Here is a 15,977-nt window from a genome sequence, read left to right on the forward strand (position 1 = left end):
CCTCCTAAGCATGACCAGCCTCGGGCTCTTTGAGCCGGTCCTGGTTGTAAAAGTACGGGGAAAAAATTGACTGGGGATCCCCCATATTTTAACAACCAGCACCGGGCTCTGCGCCTGGTCTTGGCATTAAAGCACCAACTAGTCACCTCTGGCCGGGGTACCCTGGAGCAGGTGAGGACCACGCGGGGGGAGGGCTAGGGAGAGAGCAGGGGAGAGGAACGCGGGGGAGGCTTAGGGAGAGAGCAGGTGAGAGGAACGCAGGGGGAGGTTTAGGGAGAGAGTGAGTGAGGAACACAGGGGGAGCAAGTGAGAGGAACATGGGGGGAGGTTTAGGGGGTGAGAGGAATGCGGGGGAAGGGGTTCTTTTAATAAGTCCCTATCTGTCCCTAACCTGTGGTGGTGGTGGTGTGTGCTGGTGTAAGTCCGACTCCTGGAGGGATGAGTCCAGCGCTGACAGGCGCTGGTGTAGGGTCCCTGCTCCATGTCTTCCTCTGCTCTTTCGTGGCTGCAGCTCCCCGTGTCAGGTGCCGAACGCTGGCAGAGGAAGAGGCTTCCTGGCTGGCTGCCCCGGGCACGCATGGTGACGTCACGCCCGGCCTCCTCCCCTCAAGATCAGCTGCTGCCGGGTGACGCCTCCAGTCATCCACATTAGTAACGCTGGAGCAGCGGCGGTGCAGCTGGGGTGCAGAGGGCGGGGGGAGAGAAGGATAGATAAGGGCGCACCCACACTAGCAGTTCTCTCCGCTCAAGCGGTGCCGTAACTAGCTATGTGGCGGGTGCATGCTGGGGGGATTTTTTCCGCCTCACAGCGCATTGCGCTGTATGCAATGCCCCTCTCGCACATAGCTAGTTACGGCACTGTTTGTATATATACATATACATATAGTGCACAGCCCGAAAAACACTCAGGGCTACAGGCGTAGCTCTCAGGACCAGCTACTTCTCCCATGGACAGCTTTATGTGGCTTGGTCATGAGTTAGTAGCCCCAAGCACCTTTATGTGTTCATGCCTGAAGGAAAAACTGCAAACATTGTTTTGTTTTTTTTAATTGTGATCAATGTGTGCAATATAAAATATACATCTCAATATTAGATGACACTACGGGTTTTTAATTTTTAACAGCAGGTTTTATAGAAGTGAAGGAATTGATGATAATGTGATCCCTTCACGTCTCCATCAGCGCTGCATGCGCAAATGGAGAGTTACATTGAGTAATATTTGTAATGTGTAGTCCATAGGCTAATAATGATTCTTGTAGTGAATGATTAAGCATTACTGGCAAGGCCGGACTGGCCATCTGGCACTTCAGGCAGATGGCTTGTCGGGCCAGTCCAGCCACACAGAGAGCCTTTTGGCACGCTGTTTGGCTGCCCTCATGCCTGACATGCCTGTATCAAAGAAAGATGGGGGCGTGCCATGAGGCCAGGCCCCCCTGACTTGTATGCCACATGAGCAGTGGTCATGCCCTCTTAACCTGTAATGCACGCTTTTGCAGAGTGCTTGCATGATCAAATGCCAGGGCTGAAAAGCAGCCCCAGTCTGTCCCTGATTACCAGTAAGACCCCGTGTAATATGTAAGCTCTATATAGAAGAAATGACTGTTAATAATAATGATTACATTTCCTGAGCACAGTTGGTAGATTAATAACTTTCGTTCTCATTTAACAGATTCAAGCATTGCAAAGCAGAGACAAGGCATTGCTTAATAGCCAACGGTAAGTGAAGAATATCTTTGCATTAACATCACTTTCATAAACTAAGTTCTCATAGAAATTAAATTGTCTTAAATTACATACAATGCTTAAATGTGTTGTTTGGTGTTCACTATAAATGCTAAAATCATGTGACTTTGACAGTACTGTAATTGTTTTTTTTATACAAAATTGTGGCTAACTGTTACTGTTGCATATAAATATGTTTACACTACAAGCCCAGAATCGTGGTTAAATAATTTAAAATACAATATGTTTGTAAAATAATAACATATAATGCGGCTAATTTTACAAATATGATTTCCTCTCTAATAATAATAATAATACCAACCCAAAAACATTGTACACTGGTAAGTTAAATGGCTCCAACAAAATTTTAACCCTAGTGTGTGCATGTACATGTGTTTAGGGTAGACTAGATGGGCCAAGTTAATCTTTTATGCCATCAAATTCTATATTTCCATGTAATACCATGGAGGAGATTCCACAGATCTGTGCACACCTCCTAGGATATTTAAAAGTTACTCCTTCTGCATCTTTTGCATCAGTGGTGGATTTTATTGTACAGTATGTAGAGGTATGTAATACCATGGAGGAGATTCCACAGATCTGTGCACACCTCCTTGGATATTTAATAGAGATGAGCGGGTTCGGTTCCTCGGAATCCGAACCCCCCCGAACTTCAGCCTTTTTACACGGGTCCGAGGCAGACTCGGATCTTCCCGCCTTGCTCGGTTAACCCGAGCGCGCCCGAACGTCATCATCCCGCTGTCGGATTCTCGCGAGGCTCGTATTCTATCGCGAGACTCGGATTCTATATAAGGAGCCACGCGTCGCCGCCATTTTCACACGTGCATTGAGATTGATAGGGAGAGGACGTGGCTGGCGTCCTCTCCGTTTAGATAGAGAGTGAGACACTTGATTTACTAGTAATTTAATTTTAGTAATTTTGGGGAGCATTAGGACTGGAGTACTCAGAGAGTGCAGAGTTTTGCTGATAGTTATAATAGTGACCACCAGTTTTATTTATTATTTAAAATCCGTTCTCTGCCTGAAAAAAAACGATACACAGTCACATACCATATCTGTGCTCAGCCTCAGTGTGCTGCATGATTGATAATATCATCTATGTATATCTGACTGTGCTGAGTGCTCACTGCTCACACAGCTTAATTGTGGGGGAGACTGGGGAGCAGTTTTAGCAGGAGTACATAACAGTGCACACTTTTGCTGCCAGTGTGACTGACCAGTGACCACCAGTATATTGTCTGCCTGAAAAAGTTAAACACTCGTGTGGTGTTTTTTTTTTTTATTCTATAAACGCATTCTGCTGACAGACAGTGTCCAGCAGGTCCGTCATTCATTATATTATAATATATACCTGCAGTAGTGATATATATATATTTTTTATATCATTATCATCCAGTCTATACTAGCAGACGCAGTACGGTTGTCCACGGCTGTAGCTACCTCTGTGTCGGCAGTGCTCGTCCATAATTGTATACCTACCTGTGGTGGTTTTTTTTTTCTATCTTCTTCATACTAGTAGTTTAGGAGTCTGCTGACAGTGTCCAGCAGGTCCGTCATTATATAATATATACCTGTCCTGCAGTAGTGATATATATATATTTTTTATATCATTATCATCCAGTCTATACTAGCAGACGCAGTACGGTAGTCCACGGCTGTAGCTACCTCTGTGTCGGCAGTGCTCGTCCATAATTGTATACCTACCTGTGGTGGTTTTTTTTTTTCTATCTTCTTCATACTAGTAGTTTAGGAGTCTGCTGACAGTGTCCAGCAGGTCCGTCATTATATAATATATACCTGTCCTGCAGTAGTGATATATATATATATATTTTATATCATTATCATCCAGTCTATACTAGCAGACGCAGTACGGTAGTCCACGGCTGTAGCTACCTCTGTGTCGGCAGTGCTCGTCCATAATTGTATACCTACCTGTGGTGGGTTTTTTTTTTCTATCTTCTTCATACTAGTAGTTTAGGAGTCTGCTGACAGTGTCCAGCAGGTCCGTCATTATATAATATATACCTGTCCTGCAGTAGTGATATATATATATTTTTTATATCATTATCATCCAGTCTATACTAGCAGACGCAGTACAGTAGTCCATGGCTGTAGCTACCTCTGTGTCGGCAGTGCTTGTCCATAATTGTATACCTACCTGTGGTGGGTTTTTTTTTTCTATCTTCTTCATACTAGTAGTTTAGGAGTCTGCTGACAGTGTCCAGCAGGTCCGTCATTATATAATATATACCTGTCCTGCAGTAGTGATATACATATATTTTTTATATCATTATCATCCAGTCTATACTAGCAGACGCAGTACGGTAGTCCACGGCTGTAGCTACCTCTGTGTCGGCAGTGCTCGTCCATAATTGTATACCTACCTGTGGTGGGTTTTTTTTTTCTATCTTCTTCATACTAGTAGTTTAGGAGTCTGCTGACAGTGTCCAGCAGGTCCGTCATTATATAATATATACCTGTCCTGCAGTAGTGATATATATATATATATATATTTTTTTTTATATCATTATCATCCAGTCTATACTAGCAGACGCAGTACGGTAGTCCACGGCTGTAGCTACCTCTGTGTCGGCAGTCACTCGTCATCCATAAGTATACTAGTATCCATCCATCTCCATTGTTTACCTGAGGTGCCTTTTAGTTGTGCCTATTAAAATATGGAGAACAAAAATGTTGAGGTTCCAAAAATAGGGAAAGATCAAGATCGACTTCCACCTCGTGCTGAAGCTGCTGCCACTAGTCATGGCCGAGACGATGAAATGCCATCAACGTCGTCTGCCAAGGCCGATGCCCAATGTCATAGTACAGAGCATGTAAAATCCAAAACACCAAATATCAGTAAAAAAAGGACTCAAAAATCTAAAATAAAATCGTCTGAGGAGAAGCGTAAACTTGCCAATATGCCATTTACCACACGGAGTGGCAAGGAACAGCTGAGGCCCTGGCCTATGTTCATGGCTAGTGGTTCAGCTTCACATGAGGATGGAAGCACTCAGCCTCTCGCTAGAAAAATGAAAAGACTTAAGCTGGCAAAAGCACAGCAAAGAACTGTGCGTTCTTCGAAATCACAAATCCACAAGGAGAGTCCAATTGTGTCGGTTGCGATGCCTGACCTTCCCAACACTGGACGTGAAGAGCATGCGCCTTCCACCATTTGCACGCCCCCTGCAAGTGCTGGAAGGAGCACCCGCAGTCCAGTTCCTGATAGTCAGATTGAAGATGTCAGTGTTGAAGTACACCAGGATGAGGAGGATATGGGTGTTGCTGGCGCTGGGGAGGAAATTGACCAGGAGGATTCTGATGGTGAGGTGGTTTGTTTAAGTCAGGCACCCGGGGAGACACCTGTTGTCCGTGGGAGGAATATGGCCATTGACATGCCTGGTGAAAATACCAAAAAAATCAGCTCTTCGGTGTGGAAGTATTTCAACAGAAATGCGGACAACATTTGTCAAGCCGTGTGTTGCCTTTGTCAAGCTGTAATAAGTAGGGGTAAGGACGTTAACCACCTCGGAACATCCTCCCTTATACGTCACCTGCAGCGCATTCATCATAAGTCAGTGACAAGTTCAAAAACTTTGGGCGACAGCGGAAGCAGTCCACTGACCAGTAAATCCCTTCCTCTTGTAACCAAGCTCACGCAAACCACCCCACCAACTCCCTCAGTGTCAATTTCCTCCTTCCCCAGGAATGCCAATAGTCCTGCAGGCCATGTCACTGGCAATTCTGACGAGTCCTCTCCTGCCTGGGATTCCTCCGATGCATCCTTGCGTGTAACGCCTACTGCTGCTGGCGCTGCTGTTGTTGCTGCTGGGAGTCGATGGTCATCCCAGAGGGGAAGTCGTAAGACCACTTTTACTACTTCCACCAAGCAATTGACTGTCCAACAGTCCTTTGCGAGGAAGATGAAATATCACAGCAGTCATCCTGCTGCAAAGCGGATAACTGAGGCCTTGGCATCCTGGGCGGTGAGAAACGTGGTTCCGGTATCCATCATTACTGCAGAGCCAACTATAGACTTGTTTGAGGTACTGTGTCCCCGGTACCAAATACCATCTAGGTTCCATTTCTCTAGGCAGGCGATACCGAAAATGTACACAGACCTCAGAAAAAGACTCACCAGTGTCATAAAAAATGCAGTTGTACCCAATGTCCACTTAACCACGGACATGTGGACAAGTGGAGCAGGGCAGACTCAGGACTATATGACTGTGACAGCCCACTGGGTAGATGTATTGACTCCCGCCGCAAGAACAGCAGCGGCGGCACCAGTAGCAGCATCTCGCAAACGCCAACTCTTTCCTAGGCAGGCTACGCTTTGTATCAACGCTTTCCAGAATACGCACACAGCTAAAAACCTCTTACGGCAACTGAGGAAGATCATCGCAGAATGGCTTACCCCAATTGGACTCTCCTGTGGATTTGTGGCATCGGACAACGCCAGCAATATTGTGTGTGCATTAAATATGGGCAAATTACAGCACGTCCCATGTTTTGCACATACCTTGAATTTGGTGGTGCAGAATTATTTAAAAAACGAGAGGGGCGTGCAAGAGATGCTGTCGGTGGCCAGAAGAATTGCGGCACACTTTCGGCGTACAGGCACCACGTACAGAAGACTGGAGCACCACCAAAAACGCCTGAACCTGCCCTGCCATCATCTGAAGCAAGAAGTGGTAACGAGGTGGAATTCAACCCTCTATATGCTTCAGAGGTTGGAGGAGCAGCAAAAGGCCATTCAAGCCTATACAACTGAGCACGATATAGGAGGTGGAATGCACCTGTCTCAAGCGCAGTGGAGAATGATTTCAACGTTGTGCAAGGTTCTGCAACCTTTTGAACTTGCCACACGTGAAGTCAGTTCAGACACTGCCAGCCTGAGTCAGGTCATTCCCCTCATCAGGCTTTTGCAGAAGAAGCTGGAGACATTGAAGGAGGAGCTAACACAGAGCGATTCCGCTAGGCATGTGGGACTTGTGGATGGAGCCCTTAATTTGCTTAACAAGGATTCACGGGTGGTCAATCTGTTGAAATCAGAGCACTACATTTTGTCCACCGTGCTCGATCCTAGATTTAAAACCTACCTTGGATCTCTCTTTCCGGCAGACACAAGTCTGCAGGGGTTCAAAGAACTGCTGGTGAGAAAATTGTCAAGTCAAGCGGAACGCGACCTGTCAACATCTCCTCCTTCACATTCTCCCGCAACTGGGGGTGCGAGGAAAAGGCTCAGAATTCCGAGCCCACCCGCTGGCGGTGATGCAGGGCAGTCTGGAGCGACTGCTGATGCTGACATCTGGTCCGGACTAAAGGACCTGCCAACGATTACGGACATGTCGTCTACTGTCACTGCATATGATTCTCTCCCCATTGAAAGAATGGTGGAGGATTATATGAGTGACCGCATCCAAGTAGGCACGTCAGACAGTCCGTACTTATACTGGCAGGAAAAAGAGGCAATTTGGAGGCCCTTGCACAAACTGGCTTTATTCTACCTAAGTTGCCCTCCCACAAGTGTGTACTCCGAAAGAGTGTTTATTGCCGCCGCTCACCTTGTCAGCAATCGGCGTACGAGGTTACATCCAGAAAATGTGGAGAAGATGATGTTCATTAAAATGAATTATAATCAATTCCTCCGTGGAGACATTCACCAGCAGCAATTGCCTCCACAAAGTACACAGGGAGCTGAGATGGTGGATTCCAGTGGGGACGAATTGATAATCTGTGAGGAGGGGGATGTACATGGTGATATATCGGAGGATGATGATGAGGTGGACATCTTGCCTCTGTAGAGCCAGTTTGTGCAAGGAAAGATTAATTGCTTCTTTTTTGGTGGGGGTCCAAACCAACCCGTCATTTCAGTCACAGGCGTGTGGCATACCCTGTCACTGAAATGATGGGTTGGTTAAAGTGTGCATGTCCTGTTTATACAACATAAGGGTTGGTGGGAGGGCCCAAGGACAATTCCATCTTGCACCTCTTTTTTCTTTCTTTTTTCTTTGCGCCATGTGCTGTTTGGGGAGTGTTTTTTGGAAGGGCCAGCCTGCGTGACACTGCAGTGCCACTCCTAGATGGGCCAGGTGTTTGTGTCGGCCACTAGGGTCGCTTAGCTTACTCACACAGCTACCTCATTGCGCCTCTCTTTTTCTTTGCGTCATGTGCTGTTTGGGGAGTATTTTTTGTAAGGGCCATCCTGCCTGACACTGCAGTGCCACTCCTAGATGGGCCAGGTGTTTGTGTCGGCCACTTGGGTTGCTGAGCTTAGTCACACAGCTACCTCATTGCGCCTCTTTTTTTCTTTGCGTCATGTGCTGTTTGGGGAGTGTTTTTTGGAAGGGCCATCCTGCGTGACACTGCAGTGCCACTCCTAGATGGGCCAGGTGTTTGTGTCGGCCACTAGGGTCGCTTAGCTTACTCACACAGCTACCTCATTGCGCCTCTTTTTTTTCTTCTTTGCGTCATGTGCTGTTTGGGGAGTATTTTTTGGAAGGGCCATCCTGCCTGACACTGCAGTGCCACTCCTAGATGGGCCAGGTGTTTGTGTCGGCCACTTGGGTCGCTGAGCTTAGTCATCCAGCGACCTCGGTGCAAATTTTAGGACTAAAAATAATATTGTGAGGTGTGAGGTGTTCAGAATAGACTGAAAATGAGTGGAAATTATGGTTATTGAGGTTAATAATACTTTGGGATCAAAATTACCCCCAAATTCTATGATTTAAGCTGTTTTTTAGGGTTTTTTGAAAAAAACACCCGAATCCAAAACACACCCGAATCCGACAAAAAAAATTCGGTGAGGTTTTGCCAAAACGCGTTCGAACCCAAAACACGGCCGCGGAACCGAACCCAAAACCAAAACACAAAACCCGAAAAATTTCCGGTGCACATCTCTAATATTTAAAAGTTACTCCTTCTGCATCTTTTGCATCAGTGGTGGATTTTATTGTACAGTATGTAGAGGTGGGTGAGTGGTAACAGGCTGCTGGTTGGATGAGAATAGCTGGCTGTCAGCTAACCAGGGGCCTGTTACCATGGCAGCAGACCCTGACTGGATCTGACAGACAAAAGTGCATTACTGGGAAGCTGAGTAGCAGAGGTATCAAGCCATCACTGCCCACACACATTGGCCCCCAACATCCATGCCGGGCAACGCCCTGGGAGGGAAGGAAGCAAGCACTTACCAAGAGCTCCAGAGCCTGCGTCTGCTGCGCCTGAGGTAATAAAAAGGGGATGGCTGACAGGATATGCTGGGGATCTGGGGATGGCCTGTCTCCTCTGCCTCAATACCACAGCACCGGGTGGTGTCCCCTGTTAATGCCACACCTAGGGAGCTACTTTTCCTTGAGGCCTCCACATTCTTGGTATTAGGGGGGGTTGTATCTCCAATACCCTAAGCTCTCATCTTACCCTGTGCCCCCCTGAGCTCCCTTCCACCAACCTGTGCTCGTTGAGCATCCCTCCTTACTTTGTGCTTCCCTGAGATCCCTCCTTACTCTGTGCCTCCATCAGCATCCTCCCAACCCTGTGCCCACTTAAGCATCCCCCAACCCTGTGCCCACTGACCTTTCTCCTTCATCCTGAGCTCCCACTCCTTCTCCCCAACCTTATTCCTCCTGAGCACCCCCTTCCCCCTGTGCACCATGAGCATGCCCACAACCTCTGCCATGTCATGCTTAAGGGGTGTTATCCTCTCTCACCTATCCAAATTGACTGGAAATTATTGGAAATTAAGGTTTTTAAGGATAATAATACTGTAGGAAAATGAATAGGCACAAATTACATGTTTTTAGCGGTTTTTAGAATGTTGTTAAAAAAATACAGAACAAAAACAAAACACAAAGTTAATACAGATCCAAAACAAAATCAAAACACAGTGAACATCTCTATTTGTACTAGTCTATACATGTTTCTGTATTTTTCATAAATTATGTTTTGAGAATCAAACTTCAATTCAGAGAGAACGCCACCTAGAACAATCAAATCCAACTTCATATCCACAAAGTATGGTAAAATCTACTATTCTTTGTATCTAGAGGCTTGCTTTGAATTCTCTTTCCTAAGACACGCCAGTACTGCCTCTCAAATTTGAATCACCTGGGCATGTAGAAATACACCCCATTGAGCATGGGCCGTCACCTCTCAAATGGGCACACACTCTGTCCCTCTTTTTCCTATTCCTCATAGAAATCTCTTTAACGGTACAGTATGTCTATGTGGGTGTAAGCACTAATCTTATATAATATACACCTCACAATATTGTTTTTAGGCCAAAAGGTTGCACCGAGGTTGCTAGATGACTTTGCTAAACGACACAAGTGTGTCGGCACAAACAGCTGGCCCATCTAGGAGTGGAACTGCAGTGGCAGACAGGATAGCACTTTTAAAAACTAGGCCCCAAACAGCTCATCATGCAAAGATGAAAAAGAGGTGCAATGAGGTAGCTGGATGACTAAGCTAATCGACACAAGTCTTCAGCACAAACACCTGGACCATGTAGGAGTGGCACTGCAGTGGCTGAATGTTAAAAGTGGCCTGCAATTTCTTGGGCCACCAACAGCATCTCCGACACGCCCCTGTCATTTTTCAAAAAGTTCTGTACCACCAAATTAATTGTATGTGCAAAACATGGGACGTGCTGGAATTTGCCCAGATGTAATGCACGCACAATATTGGTGGACTTACGCGGCAGTACCCCTGGACTTGTACAACAGTACCCCTGGACTTATACAGCTGCACTACTGGACTGGACTTATACGGCAGTACCCCTGGACTTATACACAGTACCCCTGGACTTATACACAGTACCCCTGGACTTATACAGCAGTACCCCTGGACTGGACTTATACGACAGTACCCCTGGACTTATACACAGTACCCCTGGACTGGACTTATACGACCGTACCACTGGATCTATACGGCAGTACCCCTGGACTTATACGGCAGCACCACTGGACTGGACTTATAGCAGCACAGGACAGCACCACTGGACTTATGGCAGCACAGGACACCACCACTGGACTGATGCAGCACAACACAGCCCCATTGGACTGGACTTATACAGCAGCAGCACTGGACTTATGGCAGCACAGGACACCACCACTGGACCTATGGCAGCACAGGACACCACCACTGGACTGATGCAGCACAACACAGCACCACTGCACTGGAGTGGACACCACCTCTGTGACTGGACTAATGCAGCACAAGACACCACCACTGGACTGATGCAGTACAACACAGCACTGGAATGACACATAAGAGCAGGTTGCCACACCACTTTCCCACACAGACACTGAGGAGACACGTCCTCTTGCTACACTCTCCAATTTTGAAGTAAAAATGGCAGCGACGTGCGACTCCTTATATGGAATTTAAACCCCGTGAAAATCCGACAGCGGGATGATGACGTCTTGCCTCGTTCTGGCTTCTGAGTCTGGCGGGAAGTCCCGAGTTGGACTCGGATCCAAGCTTGGGACGTGATGTTCGATACGGTTCGATTCTCAGGGAACCGATCCCGCTCATCCCTATTAGGAAGGTGAAATGTTTAACATACTGTAGGTATTCTTTAGGTGGGAAATAGGAAAAACTACGTAATTAGAATTTTAATAAATCTCCCCTAATTAGATGAAACAGGGTAAACATAATGGGGGGAATTCAAATATTAGATAGGAAAATACAGACACCCAACTGACTTTTCAAACAATTGAATTTCCCCCAATGACAACATTACCAATGTGTGACTTGCGTTGCATGAAAGACAAACGCCCAAATGGACAATCGGATGAAACTGTGGATTGTACCTCCTGTGTGTAGAACTTCATAAACTACAAAAATGGTCCTGTCACTTTTTCCCGTATCTCTCACTTACTGACTGACTCATCACTAATTCTTTTACTTCCCGATACAGTATGTTAAGAAGCTTAAATTTAACATACAGTAGGTATTCTTTAGGTGGGAAATAGGAAAACTATGTAATTAAAATTTTAATAAACTTCCCCTAAAGGGATAAACAAGGTTGACATAATGGCGTCATTATCGATGCATAGCTTGCGTTGTGTGAACGTTAACGCCCAAACAGACAATCAGATAATAATTTGGATTGCATCTCCAGTGGTTAGAATTTAATAAACTACAAAAATGGTCCTTTCACTTTTTACCGTATCTGCTACATGTGCTCCTCGGGTAACACCAAGAATCATGGATTAATATTTACTTACATTAAGACGTCTCGATATTACACCTCTATAGATTTACAAAAAATGTAACATTCATTTATATTTACAACCATGAAAATCAGAACATTTTGTGTGAAGAACGGGTTGAACAGCTAGTATGTATACATTATATATATATATATATATATATATATATATATAACACAGTAGATAATAGATAATAATATCACCAATGAACAATAGTGTAAAATATATTTTTAAGTATTTTTATGACACTCCTCATTATGTGTATGAGTGGCAGCTGGTTTACAGTGAAGGATGTGCTGATGATCACATCTAAAACAATAATAGGAAGTGGAAAAGTATGAAACATTATGTAATCCCCTTGATGAAGTCCAACCATTAAAGGATGAATCCCGTTGGAACGGCCCATTGATACCTCCGTAAATGGACAGATAAGCCTAAATATTTTTTTTTTCTTGTACATGTGTTTTTTTATCCATTGTTTGTCATTGCTTTATTAAACCTCTGTTTTTTAACTTGAACTACCTACAGTATGTGTTTTATTCTGTGGCACTAGCAGGTTCCTAAAGAGATTTTGTGCAATCTTACTTTAATATCATGCAGTTGTTCATAAATGGTACACACAATGTTGCTTTCTTCTTTTATTACATATACCGAGGTCTTTATGATGGTCGCTTGACTGAAGAATATGCCGCCAGATAAGTTGTTGTGTATAATATTGTTTTACCCAGCAATACTTTTTAATGAATCCATGAAAAGACAATTTAGGCGCTGTGCCCTTCTCCACTTCCTATATATATATATATATGTTGTTAAAGAATGGAGACGTCACGTCAGCCACGCCCAACGCGTTTCGTACTACAGGTACTTCGTCACCCCCTGACGAAGTACCTGTAGTACGAAACGCGTTGGGCGTGGCTGACGTGACGTGGACGCTGTGACGTCACCCTCCGGGAACAGAGCCGGTGCAGAGACGAGCCGTGGACCCGAACATCGGAGTGGCTAAGTCACGGTGCAAATACCGTTGTTGATGAATTTTAACCTCAATGTATGTGAACATGTGTTACAAGTAAAGGTGTTACTTTTTATACATTCATGAGTGCGCTCTCCATTCTTTAACAGTTTGTACAAATACTCCAGTGGCGTGGAGAGGATTTGAAGCAGCACTCAACTGGATATTAACTCTGGATACTATTAGATCCTGGTGCGCAACACTGAACTTTTGTGGAGAATATATATATATGTATATAAATATATATATGTATATATATATATATATATACATATATATATATATATATATATATATATATATACAGGTTGAGTATCCCATATCCAAATATTCCGAAATACGGAATATTCCGAAATACGGAATTATTTGAGTGAGAGTGAGATAGTGAAATCTTTGTTTTCTGATGGCTCAATGTACTCAAACATTGTTTAATACACAAAGTTATTAAAAATATTGTATTAAATGACCTTTAGGCTGTGTGTATAAGGTGTATATGAAACAAATTAATTGTGTGAATGTACACACACTTTGTTTAATGCACAAAGTTATAAAAAATCTTGGCTAAAATTACCTTCAGGCTGTGTGTATAAGGTGGATATGAATCATAAATGCATTCTGTGCTTAGTCTTGGGTCCAATCGCCATGATATCTCATTATGGTATGCAATTATTCCAAAATACAGAAAAATCTGATATCCAAAATACCTCTAGTCCCAAGCATTATGGATAAGGGATACTCAACCTGTAGTTTTATATATATATCTATATATATATATATATATATATATATATATATATATATATGTATCTTTAAATCATCCGGCACTCCTGATATGGGAAAAAGAACAGTGGCCTGGGTGCCCTTGCTATGTTTGAATAGTCCCTCTATTGCTGAATAAGCAAATGGCACGTCACTCCAGGTTACTGACGTGCCATTTGCTTATTCAGCAATAGAGGGACTATATATATATATATATATATATATATATATAGATATATATATATATATATATATATAGATATATATATATATATTATAGATATGAGCCCAAACGTCACCACCCAAGCCCAGATCCGAGTCATGCTCAGGTTTTCCCGCCTGACTCAGAAACCAGAACGAGGCAAAACGTCATCATCCCGCTGTCGGATTCTCCGGGGTTTGGATTCCATATAAGTTGCCGCGTGTCGCACCATTTTCACTCCGGCATTGGAGAGTGTAGAGAGAGGACGTGTCTCCGTCCCCAGTGTCCTGCATCGGTTCAGTGTTAGTGTCTTGTGCTGCATCAGTCCAGTCACAGTGGTTGTATCCTCTGCTGCAATATGTCCAGTGCTGCTGTATAAGTCCAGTCCAGTGGTGCTGCATCAGTCCAGTGGTGGGGTATTGTGCTGCATCAGTCCAGTCACAGTGGTGGTGTCCTCTGCTGCCATATGTCTAGTGCTACTGTATACGTCCAGTCCAGTGGTGCTGTGTTGTGCTGCATCAGTTCAGTGGTGGTGTATTGTACTGCATCAGTCCAGTCACAGTGGTGGTGTACTCTCCTGCCATATGTTCAGTGCTGCTGTATAAGTCCAGTCCATTGCAGTAGTGCTGTGTTGTCCTGCATCAGTCCAGTGGTGGTGTCCCTGTGCTGTATATGGCCAGTAGTACTGGCGTATATGTCCAGTGATACTGCCGTATATGTCCATTGATACTATCGTATATGTCCAGTGGTACTCCCGTATAAATCCAGTGATCCTGCTGTATAATTTCAGTGTACTGGCGTATAAATCCAGTGATCCTGCCATATAATACCAGTGATCCTGCCATATAAGTCCAGTGATCCTGTTGTATAATTCCAGTGATCTTGCCATATAATTCCAGTGGTACTGACATATAAATCCAGTGGTACTGCCGTATATGTCCAGTGGTACTGCCGTATATGTCCAGTGGTACTGCCATATAAATCCTGCCGTATACTTCCAGTGATCCTGGCATATAATTCCAGTGATACTGGCGCATAATTCCAGTGATTTTGCCGTATAATTCCAGTGGTACTGGTGTATAAATCCAGTTACCATGCCATATAATTCAGTGGTACTGGCGTATAATTCCAGTGATCCTGCTGTATAATTCCAGTGGCACTGGCGTATAAATCCAGTGGTCCTGCTGTATAAATCCATTGGCACTGTCGTATAAATCCAGTGATCCTGCCGTATAATTCCTGTGATCCTGCCGTATAATACCAGTCATCCTGCCGTATAAATCCGGTGGTACTGCAGTATAATTCCAGTGATCCTGACGTATGATTCCAGTGATCCTGCCATATAATTTCAGTGATCCTGCCGCATAATTCCAGTGGTACTGGCGTATAAATCCAGTCCACTGATACTGCTGTATACTGTATGTCCAGTGGTACTGCCGTATAATTTCAGTGATCCTTCTGTATAATTCCAGTGGTACTGGCGTATAAGTCCAGTCCACTGATACTCCCGTATATGTCCAGTGGTACTGCCGTATATGTCCAGTGGTACTGCCATATAAATACAGAGATCCTGCTGTATGATTCCAGTGGTACTAGTGTATAATTCCAGTGATACTGGCGCATAATTCCAGTGATTTTGCCGTTTAATTCCAGTGGTACTGGTGTATAAATCCAGTTATCCTGACGTATAATTCCAGTGGTACTGGCGTATAATTCCAGTGATCCTGCTGTATAATTCCAGTGGTACTGGCATATAAATCCAGTGGTCCTGCTGTATAAATCCATTGGTACTGTCCTATAAATCCAGTGATCCTGCCGTATAATTCCAGTGATACTGCCGTATAATTCCAGTGATCCTGTCGTATAAATCCAGTGGTACTGCCGTATAACTCCAGTGGTCCTGCCCTATAATTCCAATGGTAGTGGCGTATAAATCCAGTGATCCTGCCGTATATTTCCAGTGGTACTGGCGTATAAATCCAGTGATCCTGCCATACAATCCCAGTGGTACTGGCGTATAATTCCAGTGATCCTGCTGTATAATTCCAGT

At 44.4% G+C, this 15,977-nt stretch overlaps 1 protein-coding gene across 10 annotated transcripts in view; it reads left to right on the plus strand.

The window, feature by feature from the left end:
* LOC134927784 (poly(rC)-binding protein 3-like) overlaps positions 1-15,977 on the plus strand; it is a 2,026,162-nt gene that overhangs the window by 1,007,170 nt on the left and 1,003,015 nt on the right. For all 10 annotated transcript variants that reach the window (XM_063922741.1, XM_063922740.1, XM_063922743.1 and 7 more), the window contains one exon: positions 1,670-1,716. The gene's annotated coding sequence lies outside the window, so the exon portion shown is untranslated. The remainder of the gene's footprint in view (positions 1-1,669; positions 1,717-15,977) is intronic.

Source organism: Pseudophryne corroboree, chromosome 5 (assembly GCF_028390025.1).
Source record: "Pseudophryne corroboree isolate aPseCor3 chromosome 5, aPseCor3.hap2, whole genome shotgun sequence".
NCBI classification, from domain to species: domain Eukaryota; kingdom Metazoa; phylum Chordata; class Amphibia; order Anura; family Myobatrachidae; genus Pseudophryne; species Pseudophryne corroboree.